This window comes from Budorcas taxicolor, chromosome 14, assembly GCF_023091745.1.
Source record: "Budorcas taxicolor isolate Tak-1 chromosome 14, Takin1.1, whole genome shotgun sequence".
Lineage (NCBI taxonomy): Eukaryota > Metazoa > Chordata > Mammalia > Artiodactyla > Bovidae > Budorcas > Budorcas taxicolor.
The window spans coordinates 50,154,129-50,166,844 of record NC_068923.1 but is presented as its reverse complement, the minus strand read 5'-3'; the positions used below and the strand labels follow the sequence as shown (position 1 = coordinate 50,166,844).

General features: G+C 40.4%; 1 protein-coding gene and 1 non-coding gene across 16 annotated transcripts in view; one reads left to right on the top strand and one right to left on the bottom strand.

Annotated features, from left to right (window-relative positions):
* Positions 1 to 12,716, top strand: part of STAU2 (staufen double-stranded RNA binding protein 2) — a 315,973-nt gene that overhangs the window by 236,698 nt on the left and 66,559 nt on the right. The window lies entirely within an intron of this gene.
* On the bottom strand, positions 2,226 to 2,298 carry TRNAG-UCC (transfer RNA glycine (anticodon UCC)). Its single transcript has one exon. It is a non-coding gene; the product is annotated as a tRNA-Gly (tRNA).

Below are 12,716 nucleotides of genomic sequence, written 5' to 3'. Positions count from 1 at the left end.
TCTATCAAGACAACCAAACTCCACTCCCACCCCCCACTGGAGTTACTAGCAGGCACTGAGGCCCAGGGTCTTGTCCAGAGGTAGTATCAGGGAAGCCGTTCAATAAGACGTTCTCCACATCACTTCCCTGACTGCCTTATGGGTAGCACTGGCAGCTTCATGGACAAGAGTGTTCTTAAGCTAGGGCTCCATTAAAATGCTTCGTTGCTTGAATGATGTCACAAGTAGGGGTGAAGGAGCATATTACATTTGTCACTCACACCAATTTCAAGAGTTACATGGCTAATGAAAGAGGAAAATTCTGAAATGTTAGGTATGGTTTTCTGTGATCATTATAAGACATTTTCTTGGATTCCTACCTTAAAACAATTGTTTAAAAGCAGATATGGAGAATAGATATTTTTCAGGAAAAACTGATGGGTGTTTTCTGTTATTAGAACTCATGTTTAGTAAAAAAAAAAAATGTTTTGCATTTAACACACATACACATAGATAGTTAATCATACGCAAGAGCAGTCTCCAGTACAGGCTTGTAACATCCACTCCTTGCACATAGAATTTGATCATTTTTCTCTATTTACATAATATTTTGAGTAGCCTAGTCTCAGACTTCCCTGGTGGCTCAGACGGTAAAGCGTCTGTCTACAATGCGGGAGACCCGGGTTTGAGCCCTGGGTTGGGAAAATCCCCTGGAGAAGGAAATGGCAATCCACTCCAGTACTATTGCCTAGAGAATCCCATGGACAGAGGAGCCTGGTAGGCTACAGTCTGTGGGGCTGCAAAGAGTTGGACACGACTGAGCGACTTCAGTCAGTCAGTCAGTCTCAGGTAAGATGTCTGTGGAGAGAGGCCTGGCCTCCATTTTTTTTCTCCCTGTCTGGACTCCTTATCAGAAGAATCCAAGATCCTAAACAGTAGACCCAGACGTCCTTGGCAGCCTCTTCTCCCACCATCCCACAGACACTCTTTGGCTTTGGCCAAACCACCTAGTTTCCTTGGGCTTTCTTGATGGTTTATTTTGTTCTTGCTTTTTCTTTCATACTTATATCAATCATCCTACTTTGAAATCTCATTGCAGAGGTCACCTTTTTCCAGAAACAAGTTTCTTAATTCTCTGTTGTTATTCACTCACCAAGTCATATCCAATTCTTTACGACCCTGTGGACTGCAGCACACCAGACTTCTCTGCCCCTCACCACCTCCCGGAGTTTTGCCCAAGTTCATGTCCATTGAATCGGTGATGCCATCCAACCATCTCATTCTCTGTCACCCTCTTCTCCTTCTGCCCTCAATCTTTTCCAGCATCAGGGTCTTTTCCAATTTTTTTTAAGTTCTATAGTTTTTTAAATCAATTTTTATTGGAGAATAGTTGATTTACAATGTTGTGTTTCTACTGTACAACAAAGTAAATCAGCTATACATTATAACTATATCCCCTGTTTTTGGATTTCCTTCCCATTTAGGTCACCACATTTAGGAATTAAGTAGAGTTCCCTGAGCTACAGTAGGTTCTCATTCATTATTTATTTTATTCATAGTATCAATACTGTGTATATGTGAACCACCATGCACTTTTTCACTTCTCTCCTGGAGCCACTTGGTCGTTGGATTTTGTAAATTCCCTGTTGGGCTGAGGATCGTTGTCTCCTAAGTACACAGAGTGGGGCGGGATGGGGATGGGGAAGAACGTCAATGCTATATGTCATATCAAACTGATCGATCATTTTAGAACCAAGTATCATCTTAAAAGTGTAGGGATTTAGTTCCCTAAAAAGCAAAACAGAGCAACATTTTAAAAATTGCCTGTAATACCAGTTGCTGGTGTTGAGGACACATTATGAATTCTAGTAACAGGGACTTCCCTGGCAATGCTGGTTGACAAGCTGCTGCTTTTGCCCGTGGGATTTGGAATGTGTCCATCTGAACTTGGTCTTGGAAGAAAATTACTAAATAATTAACAAGGTATGGAAAAAGCAGATACCTTAAGGTTATGTCTTTTTCTTCTGTTGGGGCCAGTTGTTAAACATTATTTAATTAGAGAACATTTTATAGGAAACCTTAAACTAACCTCCAATGTGTGTAGTTTTTGCATTTTTTTCTTTATTTCTGTTAACATTTTTGGTCATAACTGGAGGAGCCTGGTAGGCTACAGTCCACGGGGTCGCAAAGAGTCAGACACGACTGAGTGACTTCACCTTCACCTCATGCTGCATGTGGCATCTTAGTTCCCTGACCAGGGATCGAACCTGCACCCCCTACAATGGAAGTGTGGCACCTTAACCACTGGGCCACCAGGGAAGTCCCAGTCTTTGCATTATTAATTGCCGTAGTGAGTGAGCTAGTAACAGAACTAGGAATCCCAGGCTGCTTCGTTCTTCTGTATATTCAGCAGAAATCATGAATAGGAAAGCAGGACCTTTTCTCTATAACTTGGGTGTTGGTAAACAGAAGTAACATCCACCTTACAAACCAACCTATAATATGTGGGTGTGTGTGCTAAGTCACTTCAGTTGTGTCTGACTCTTTGCGATGCTATGGACTGTAGCCCACCAGGCTCCTCTGTCCATAGGGATTCTCTAGGCAAGAATACTGGAGTGGGTTGCCATGCTCTTCTCCAGGGATCTTCCCGACTCAGGGATTGAGTCCGTGTCACCTGCATTGCAGGTGGATTCTTTACCACTGAGCCACTGGGGAAACCCAAGCTATCACATACTTACTTTTACTGTAAGTAATAGGTGAGTTTGGTAAAACATTATTGAACCCTCCCCACATCAGAATTCATGTAATAAAAAACCATCCATTAACAAGATTCTGTTGTGCTAGTGGAGATGATGGAATTCCAGTGGAGCTATTTCAAATCCTCAAAGATGATGCTATGAAAGTGCTGCACTCAATATGCCAGCAAATTTGGAAAACTCAGCAGTGGCCACAGGACTGGAAAAGGTCAGTTTTTATTCCAATCCCAAAGAAAGGCAATGCCAAAGAATGCTCAAACTACCGCACAGTTGCACTCATCTCACACACTACTAAAGTAATGCTCGAAATTCTCCAAGCCAGGTTTCAGCAATACGTGAACCATGAAATTCCAGATGTTCAAGCTGGTTTTAGAAAAGGCAGAGGAACCAGAGATCAAATTGCCAACATCCACTGGATTATTGAAAACCAAAAGAGTTCCAGAAAAACATCCACTTCTGCTTTATTGACTATGCCAAGCCTTTGACTGTGTGGATCACAATAAATTATGGAAAATTCTGAAAGAGATGGGAATACCAGACCACCTGACCTGCCTCTTGAGAAACCTGTATGCAGGTCAGGAAGCAATAGTTAGAACTGGACATGGAACAACAGACTGGGTTCCAAATAGGAAAAAGAGCACGTCAAGGCTGTATATTGGCACCCTGCTTATTTAACTAATATGCGGAGTACATCATGAGAAACGCTGGGCTGGAAGAAGCACAAGACGGAATCAAGATTGCTGGGAGAAATATCAATAACCTCAGATACGCAGTTGACCCCACACTTATGGCAGAAAGTGAAGAGGAACTAAAAAACTCTTGATGAAAGTGAAAGAGGAAAGTCAAAAAGTTGACTTAACGCTCAACATTCAGAAAACAAAGATCATGGCATCTGGTCCCATCACTTCATGGGAAATAGATGGGGAAACAGTGGAAACATCCTTATATTTATATTATATTTTTGGGCTCCAAAATCACTGCAGATGGTGATTGCAGCATGAAATTAAAAGACGCTTACTCCTTGGAAGGAAAGTTATGACCAACCTAGATAGCATATTCAAAAGCAGAGACATTACTTTGCCAACAAAGGTCCGTCTAGTCAAGGCTATGGTTTTTCCAGTAGTCATGTATGGATGTGAGAGTTGGACTGTGAAGGAAGCTGAGGGCCGAAGAATTGATGCTTTTGAACTGTGGTGTTGGAGAAGACTCTTGAGAGCCCCTTGGACTGCAAGGAGATCCAACCAGTCCATTCTAAAGGAGATCAGTCCTGGGTGTTCTTTGGAAGGAATGGTGCTAAAGCTGAAACTCCAGTACTTTGGCCACCTGATGCGAAGAGTTGACTCATTGGAAAAGATTCTGATGCTGGGAGGGATTGGGGGCAGGAGGAGAAGGGGACAACAGAGGATGAGATGGCTGGATGGCATCACTGACTCGATGGCCGTGAGTTTGAGTGAACTCCATGAGTTGGTGATGGACAGGGAGGCCTGGCCTGCTGCAATTCATGGGGTAACAAAGAGTTGGACACGACTGAGCGACTGAACTGAACTGATTGTGCTAGATTTCCAGTGCTTCACTTATATTCCAGAAAGAATACTTTAAAAACCAAGAATATTCAAATACATCTGGCTGACCTCTATTCCACTATATCATCACTTACAGTAGATATATATACTCAGAACTAACCTTTGTCTTTTAACATTTTAAGGATTTTGTGTTGTCGTCGTTGTTCAGTTGCTTAGTTGTGTCCAACTTTTTGCCACCCCGTGGACTGCAGCAGGCCAGACTTTCCGGCCCTTCACTATGTCCTGGGGTTTGCTCAAGCTCACATCCATTGAGTCAGTGATACCATCCAACCATCTCATCTTCTGCTGTCCCCTTTTCCTCCTGCCCTCAATGTTTCAAAGATTTTATGTTAACTTGAACTAAATTCCAATGCTCTGTAGCCATTCTAGAAGCAGCTTCAAAACAATGACTTCTTCCGTACTCCCATACTCATAAATATTAAATTTGTGAAATTGTTTTTATATCATGTCATTCTGCTGGCTTCTAAAATATTACCATTTATTAGCAATATCCAAAGGGACCTACTGATAGGAACATGGGAACTTGATGAGCTCATGGTCATTGTCATCCCTGTCTTTGTATGAAATGTAGCCTTTTAAATTGTCATTGACACTAAAAGCGAACACTAATCGCATCTTAATATGAGACTTAACTCTGGGCATGACTATATTTTTCTTTTCTTTACAAAAAAATGCTCCCTTGCTGATGCCATGGGTAAAACAAAATCCTTAGCCTTTAAAAGAAAAGGGTAAGAGCAGTGACTTTGTAAACATCACTTCAGTCAAACTCTGATACCAAATACCGCATTATGTTCAATGTGTGTAGGCATGGCCTCAGAATGTCCCACACAGTTAATCTCCAAGTCCCACATATCAATCACACCTCCTTCACATACCTGGCCTGGAGCCTTAATGGAATTCCTCCTCGTTATTGCAGTGATAGCTCACTTCCTCTGTTTTTCCAATTGGCTGGTCATTGTGCCAACTTCTTCAAGGAGCCTTTCTTACCTACGCAACCCTGTAATGTTGTAATATATGCTGACAGTTCATTTATACAGCCCTTCTGGTTCCAAATGTTTTTTTGTTTAATTACTGACATTTAATCATCAGAAGAGATTGCATTTTCTCTAGATCCTGCAGCTTGGCTTAAAAATGCTAAGTTAATAGTACATTACTGAACTGTAAGATTTCAAAGGTTTAAAAATTCAGTATTGAGAAAATTCATTAAACTTTGAACTGATCACCTTTGAAATTATAGATAAGAGCTGTGTAAAGGGTAACATTATAAATAACATATTTTAAGAGGAGTGAATTTGAAATTATAACAAACCAAGTCGATGATTGTTCATATTATCTAGACAATTTGTGGAGTTTTTTTTCCTGATTTCAAGTTCTTGTGGACATGCTTTTGCTTTCATATGACAGTCTCCTCTCTCCTTAATGTTGTTAAAATCCCTTCAAGGCATGATCCTTTTTAATCTTTTATCAGCATGTTGAAAACACTTTTTTCTGTGACTCCATTTTTATGCTACTAGAAATAGATACCAAAGAGGAAAGATCTACCACGCTGTCTTTCAGTGTTGTTTCTTGTTTTAGGCTTTCAAATTCTTTTGGTGACCACTGACTACTCTGTGCATGAGGCTTTTTAAAAAACAATTTCTTGTGTAAGGTACAAAGCAAATATTAAATATTATATTTGGTTCTGATACAAGGAAATTAGAAAAGGTATGGGAGCTCTGTTTACCATTCTTTGTAGAGAAAACCACCAAGTAAGCCACCCTAATTGACTAAATAGCTCCCATATTTAATATGAACCTAATTCTTCTGTGATCCCCAAAATGAAGTTCTGAAGTTTTATTTAGTGAGTGGTTCAAATCAATATATAAAAATAGTTACTTAATTACTGCTATATGATAAAATTTCTATACCACAATTAATGAGTCTTGATCTTTCTGATTGCAAAAAATTAAGTAATATATAGCTTGTAACCCAAATAAAAGACTTCTGTTAAAAATAAAACTTAGGACATTTCATATAAATATACAGTCTAGACCATATTAGAGGCGAAACACTGAAATGGTTTCTGCTACTGTTTCTTTTTTTAACTTTTTATTTTATATTGGAATATAGCCAATTAATGGGGCTTCCCAGGTGGCACTAGTGGTAAAGAACCCACCTGCCAGTGCAGGGGATGTAAGAGATGCAGGTTTGATTCCTGGGTTGGGAAGATTTCCCTGGAGGAGGGCATGGCAACCCAGTCCTGTATTCTTGCCTGGAGAATCCCATGGACAGAGGAGCCTGGTGGGCTACAATCCATAGTGTTGCAAAGAATCGAATGGACATGACTGAAGTGACTTAGCATGCACGCACACATAGCTGATTAACAGTGTTGTGATCGTTTCAGGTGGACAGCAAAGGGACTCAGCCATACATACACATATATACATTCTCCCATATACTTCCCTCCTATCCAGGCTGCCACATAACATTGCCTGTGACTGTTTATTGAAATAACTCTTGGCTTAGGCTGTTTGTGTGAGGGTGTGTGTAGTCAGTTTACAAAGTGCCAAGGCAAGGAATATCTTCTCCTTCCTTTGGATTCCTTTAATACCTAGACTATGTCATGTAGGCTGAAATATACCAACTTGTTTACCATTCAAATGTCTATTCAATTTTTGAACTAAAAAAATTTTTTTTTTAGATTTTGAGTCTTTTTCTTTGTTCTTTGTGTTTTGAAGTTATAACTCATAGTTCTGGTGGCTCCAGTGGGAATTCTTTCGATTTGGATTCAGAGTAATCTGCCACCTCATCTACAGACTCCCTGGCAGTGGGATCACAGGTTAGCTGTTCTGTTGGTCAGTAACATGAGTAGTACCTGCCTGGCAGGGTGATAGGGGGCATGAGATGAGATCATATGTATAAAGAACTGAGTGCAGCCGCACACCCGAGAGAAGCTTTAAAAATGGTACAGATCAGAAGTAGCAGCAGAAAGTAGTGAGGGGTATAAAAGTACATTTACATGAAAGGAGGAAGAGGGAATTCCTTGGTGGTCCAGTGATTAAGACTCCACACTTCCACTTCAGGGGGCACGGATTCAGTCCCTGATGAGGGAGCTAAGATCCTATAGGCATGCAGTGTGGCCAAAAAATAAATAAAATAAAGGGAAGCAGAATCCCACTTCTGTGGGATAGCACTTGATAGAGTATACATATACAGACCAACTGCAGGATAAGGAAACTTCACTCACCTTCTGTACTAGACCTTAAAGGAAACTAAAATTGTGCCCTGTAGAGCTGTTCCAAAAGGAGGGAATTGTTGAGTCATCCTGCCTTTGATTGATCCCCAAGACTCTAGTCATGTGCAGTGAAAATTCATTATGTTTCCACAAGCAGCATTGCCTGCCTTTAAAGATCACAGCAGAAAACTCAAAGCAATGAATGTTTCCCCATTTTCCTGAAATGTGATTCTATTTAAAACAAATTTTAGTTCTTTGTATAGTTATTTATTCTGTTATTACACTTTAATCAGGAGTTTTATTATATAACTAACATTCAAAAATGGGCCTTTAACTGGGGCAACATTATATAAATGTAGGGTTGCAGAAATACCCTTCTAGCTTGAGAAAGGGTTTTGGGGTTCACTTCTACCACAAATAAATATTTTTATCCAAATACTTATTCCTAGAATCAGAAGTGAGAATGGGCTCTAGGCAGGGACTCTCAAACTTTGGCATGCACTGAAATTCCCAGGTATACTTGTTAGAACATAGATTTCTGGGTCATCTTGCAGAATCATGATTCAGTAGCTCTGGAGTGGAGCTGAGAATTTGCACATCTGTCGAGTTCCTAAGTGATGCTGATATTGGTGAGTCGCAGTGTCCTGCTCTGAATGTCATCTTTTCAACCACACAGAACTTGTCAATATATTAGTGTTATGACTTTTGTCAGATGTTTTATAGAGATAATTGTTCCATACACGGCCCATCGGTTTTTTGCACTTGAAGAAGATTAAAAAAAAACTGAAATGGCTATATTAATATGAGACAGAGTAGATTTTAGAACAAAGACTATTCCCAAAGATAAAAATGATCGTTCATGGTAGTAAAGAGACCAGTTCATCAAGAGGCCACAATCCTAAATGTGTATGCACTTATCAACAGAGTTTCAAAACATATGAAGCAAAAACTGATAGAATTCCAAGGAAAAATAGACAAATCTACAATTATAGTCAGAGATTTCAACACCCTTGCTCAATAACTGAGAAAAAAAGTAGACAGAAAATCAGTAAGGATACAGAAAGCTTAAATATTATCAACCAACTTGACCAAATTGACATTAATAGAACACTCCACTGAGCACTATACACATTATTTTCAGGTACACATGGAACATTTACCTCTACAGACCATATTCTGGGCTGTAACACAAGTCTAAATAAAGTTGAAGGGACTCAAGTCACACAACTGTGTTCTCTACCACAATAGGATTAAATTCAAAATTAATAACAGGACAAAATATGGGAAATCTCCAAAACTTGGAAGCTACAAAGCACACTTCTGAATAATGAATGGATCAAAGAAGAGATCACAAGGGGAGTTAGATCATATCTTGAATGAAAACAAAACTACAACTCATTCAAATTTTTCAGCACAGCTAAAGCAGTAATTATAGGGAAATTTATAGCACTAAATGACTATATTAGAAAAGAAGGGTCTCAGATCAATGGCTTCAGCTTTCATCCCCAAGGATTAAAAGAAGGAAAGCAAATAAGCCCAAAGTGAGTAGAATGAAGGAAATAACAAAAATCAGAGGAGAACTCAGTGAAATAATAAAAAGAATAAAGAAAATCAGTGAAACAAAAAAATTGATTCTTGAAGATCAATAACATGATAAACCTCTGGCCAGACTAGAGGTCAGAACAAAAAAAGAAAAAAGGAAAGACAAATTTTACTATCAGAGATGAGAGGTAATATCACGGCAGAGTCTACAAACATTAAAAGGATAATAAGGAAATATTATGAACAACTTTATGGAAATACATTCAATAATTTATATGAAATGAACAAATTCTTTGAAAGACACATTCAAGATTTTACCCCTGGTAGAAATTTATATTCTTATGTTGGAACGTGGGGTCTTCAGGGAAGAAATGTTTTTGGCTGTACAGCTTGAAGGATCTTAGTTCCCTAACCAGGGATCAAACCTGGGACCCTGGCAGTGAAAGTGCCGAGTCCTAACAACTGGACCCAGGGAGGAAGAAATTTTATAACAAGTCCTCTGAGCAGAGAACAGTTGAATAAAGCTGACTATTCAGTAGACCCAAAGAATTAGCCACACACTACACTTACAATAACTTCACCTGGTCTTATAGCTACAACTGCTCTTTGGCCTCATTTTCCTTTTATACTTGGCCTGAAACTTTTGCTTAGAAGATGTTCCCTAGTCTTTACTGCAATGTGGCATACAAATTTGATGAGGCTATTTCCCAGAAATATGCTTTTGTTTGCTAATAGGAGGATTAGAGGAGAAGGCAATGGCACCCCACTCCAGTACTCTTGCCTGGAAAATCCCATGGATGGAGGAGCCTGGTGGGCTGCAGTCCAGGGGGTTGCGAAGAGTCGGACATGACTGAGCGACTTCACTTTCACTTTTCACTTTCATGCATTGGAGAAGGAAATGGCAACCCACTCCAGTGTTCTTGCCTGGAGAATCCCAGGGCCGGGGGGGCCGGGTGGGCTGCTGTCTCTGGGGTCGCACAGAGTCGGACACGACTGAAGCGACTTAGCAGCAGCAGCAGGAGGATTAGAAAATGAAGTTGAGAAACGTTGTGAAAAAGCAAAACAAAAAGATAAAGAGATGGAAAATAGGTGTGGGAAAACAAAAATGTCCAAATATTATGGGTCTCAGAAACAGAGTACAGAGAAGAGAAAAACATGAGTTTCCATATTGAAAAAATCCAGAGTGTACCATGAAATGGGTGAAAATCGCTCCCCATGAAAGCATATCATTGTGAAACTTCACAACATCAAGAACAAGGAGAAGAGCTACGAACTTCTAGAGCTTACATGTAAAAGCTCGGGAATCATAACAGCTCTGGGCTTCTCAGAAGCAATGCAGGAAGATGACACTGGAACAAAACCATCAGAGTTCTTAAGGAAAATAGCCACCGACTAGATTGTCTACCCACCCAAACTATTCATCAATAGTGAGTGAATCAAATATAGTTTCAGACCTGCAAAATCTCAAAATAGTTACCTCCTGTGCTCTCTTTCTCAAAAAGCTTCCTAAGGACTTTCCTGCTGGTCCAGTGGTTAAGTGCCTCCAGCAGAGGCTCTTGAAAGTCCTCAAAGAACCTGAAGCCAGGATAGGCCCCCGCTGAGTCCCTCTTCTCCTGGCCTTCCATCTAGCAACAGCAATATCGCTTGAGTTTCCTTAGACTGTTAGGTCCGTGCTTGCTGTGTGTTTTCCTACACTAAACCCAAGGCTTGTTTAGGCAGTAGGATATAGATGGTAAAGTTACAATAAAAAGCAAAGGAATGATTAGCACAAAAAACAAGATAATGGTCACCACTCATAGGAAAGGAATGGGAAGCAATGGGGGAGGGAGGTTCTTTGGGCTTTCAAGATCCTAGTCATCTTCTATTTCTTAACCTGGGAGTTAGGTACATGGATGTTTGTTGACTTTTTAAAAAATGAATTTGTATATATGCACTCTTTGTTTTATAATCTTCCTAAGAATTTTAAAAAATATTTTAAGTATTTAAATAACATCAGAGTGAATATAGCATTATGTATGTCTGTGTGCTGTGTGTGTATATGCTAAGTTGCTTCGGTCGTGTCTGACTCTTTGTGACCCCACGGACTATAGCCCACCAGGCTCCTTTGTCCGTGGGATTCTCCAGGCAAGAATACTGGAGTGGGTTGCCATACCCTACTCCAGGGGATCTTCCCCACCCAAGGATCGAACCCATGTCTCTTACATCTCCTGCCTTGGCAGATGGATTCTTTACCACTAGCGCCACCTGGGAAACTAGCAAGTAAGTATGGCGAACTCAATAGAAGCTTTACTTCTCAGTGTCACATTGAACTACAAGAATCATGAGTCTGTATTTTAGCATGTGTGGTACTCTATTGGAAGAAATTGGTTGAGTCTCTCCGTGTGTATGTCACAATGCTTGGCCTCCCTTTGCTATCCTCCACTTCCACTTTGGTTCCCACAGATTTTGTGTTTATTTAGTAACAGTGGCACCCCACTCCAGTACTGTTGCCTGGCAAATCCCATGGGTGGAGGAGCCTGGTAGGCTGCAGTCCATGGGGTCGCTAGGAGTCAGACACGACTGAGCGACTTCACTTTCACTTTTCACTTTCATGCATTGGAGAGGGAAATGGCAACCCACTCCAGTGTTCCTGCCTGGAGAATCCCAGGGACCGGGGAGCCTGGTGGGCTGCTGTCTCTGGGGTCGCACAGAGTCAGACACGACTGAAGCGACTTAGCAGCAGCAGCAGCAGCAGTAACAAAGACTTCTTAAAGTAACGCAGTTATATTTGAGTTTGTGATTACAGTCTGTCCTCAGCCTTACCTGTAATAAACTGTGAACGCTTTTAGATGAAACTCTTGAATATAGCCATCCCATGGCCACATGTCATTTATCCATACTTAATTTCGGAGGTGCTTAAAGCATAGGTTGGACCTCCTTTTTCCATGTGTTTTTGTGCTTGTTGTATTTCTGCATGCTTACTAAGAGTCTCATATCCGTAACACAATTAAGTCCTCCCTTCTTTGTGTCACCACCCAACCTAGTATGCATATTAATACGTCTATACTCATCACATTTCTATTGAAATGTATTCACTTATCTGGGTTTCGCATCAGCTTGTGAGCTCCTTGAGAGCAGTGATCATATTTTATTCCTAACTTCATTTGCAAGATCATATTTATTACCTGCTGAATAAATAGTAAATATTGTATTTGGGGCAGAGGGAACAACACCAAGGTGTGAAGAAGACCAAGGGCGTGGAATGATTGCCACACACAGAGGGACTGGTGTGGGAACACAAGGTGGGGTACCAGGTTGCAAAAGCAGGCTGGGAGTGGATTGTAATAACCCTGGACTCCCACGTACAGAAATTTGAACTTGGTTTTATAGACAATCGTTAGCAATGGATGATGTTCAAGAATAATGTGTTGGATCTGGGTTTTAGAAAACTAACTCTGTCAGCATCTATGTGTTGGATGGCATGGAGGAGAGACTGGAGTGAGGGAAACCAGTAAAGATGCTGACTAGAGCGGTGGAAGGAAAGACATTTGTGTGCTCTTTTTTTCATTCCCCTAAAGCCATTCACTTCAGTATGTCTGTATTCCTAAAGACATTTTGTTTGAATATTCACAGTAAAGTGTACTTTTTTGGCCTACACACACA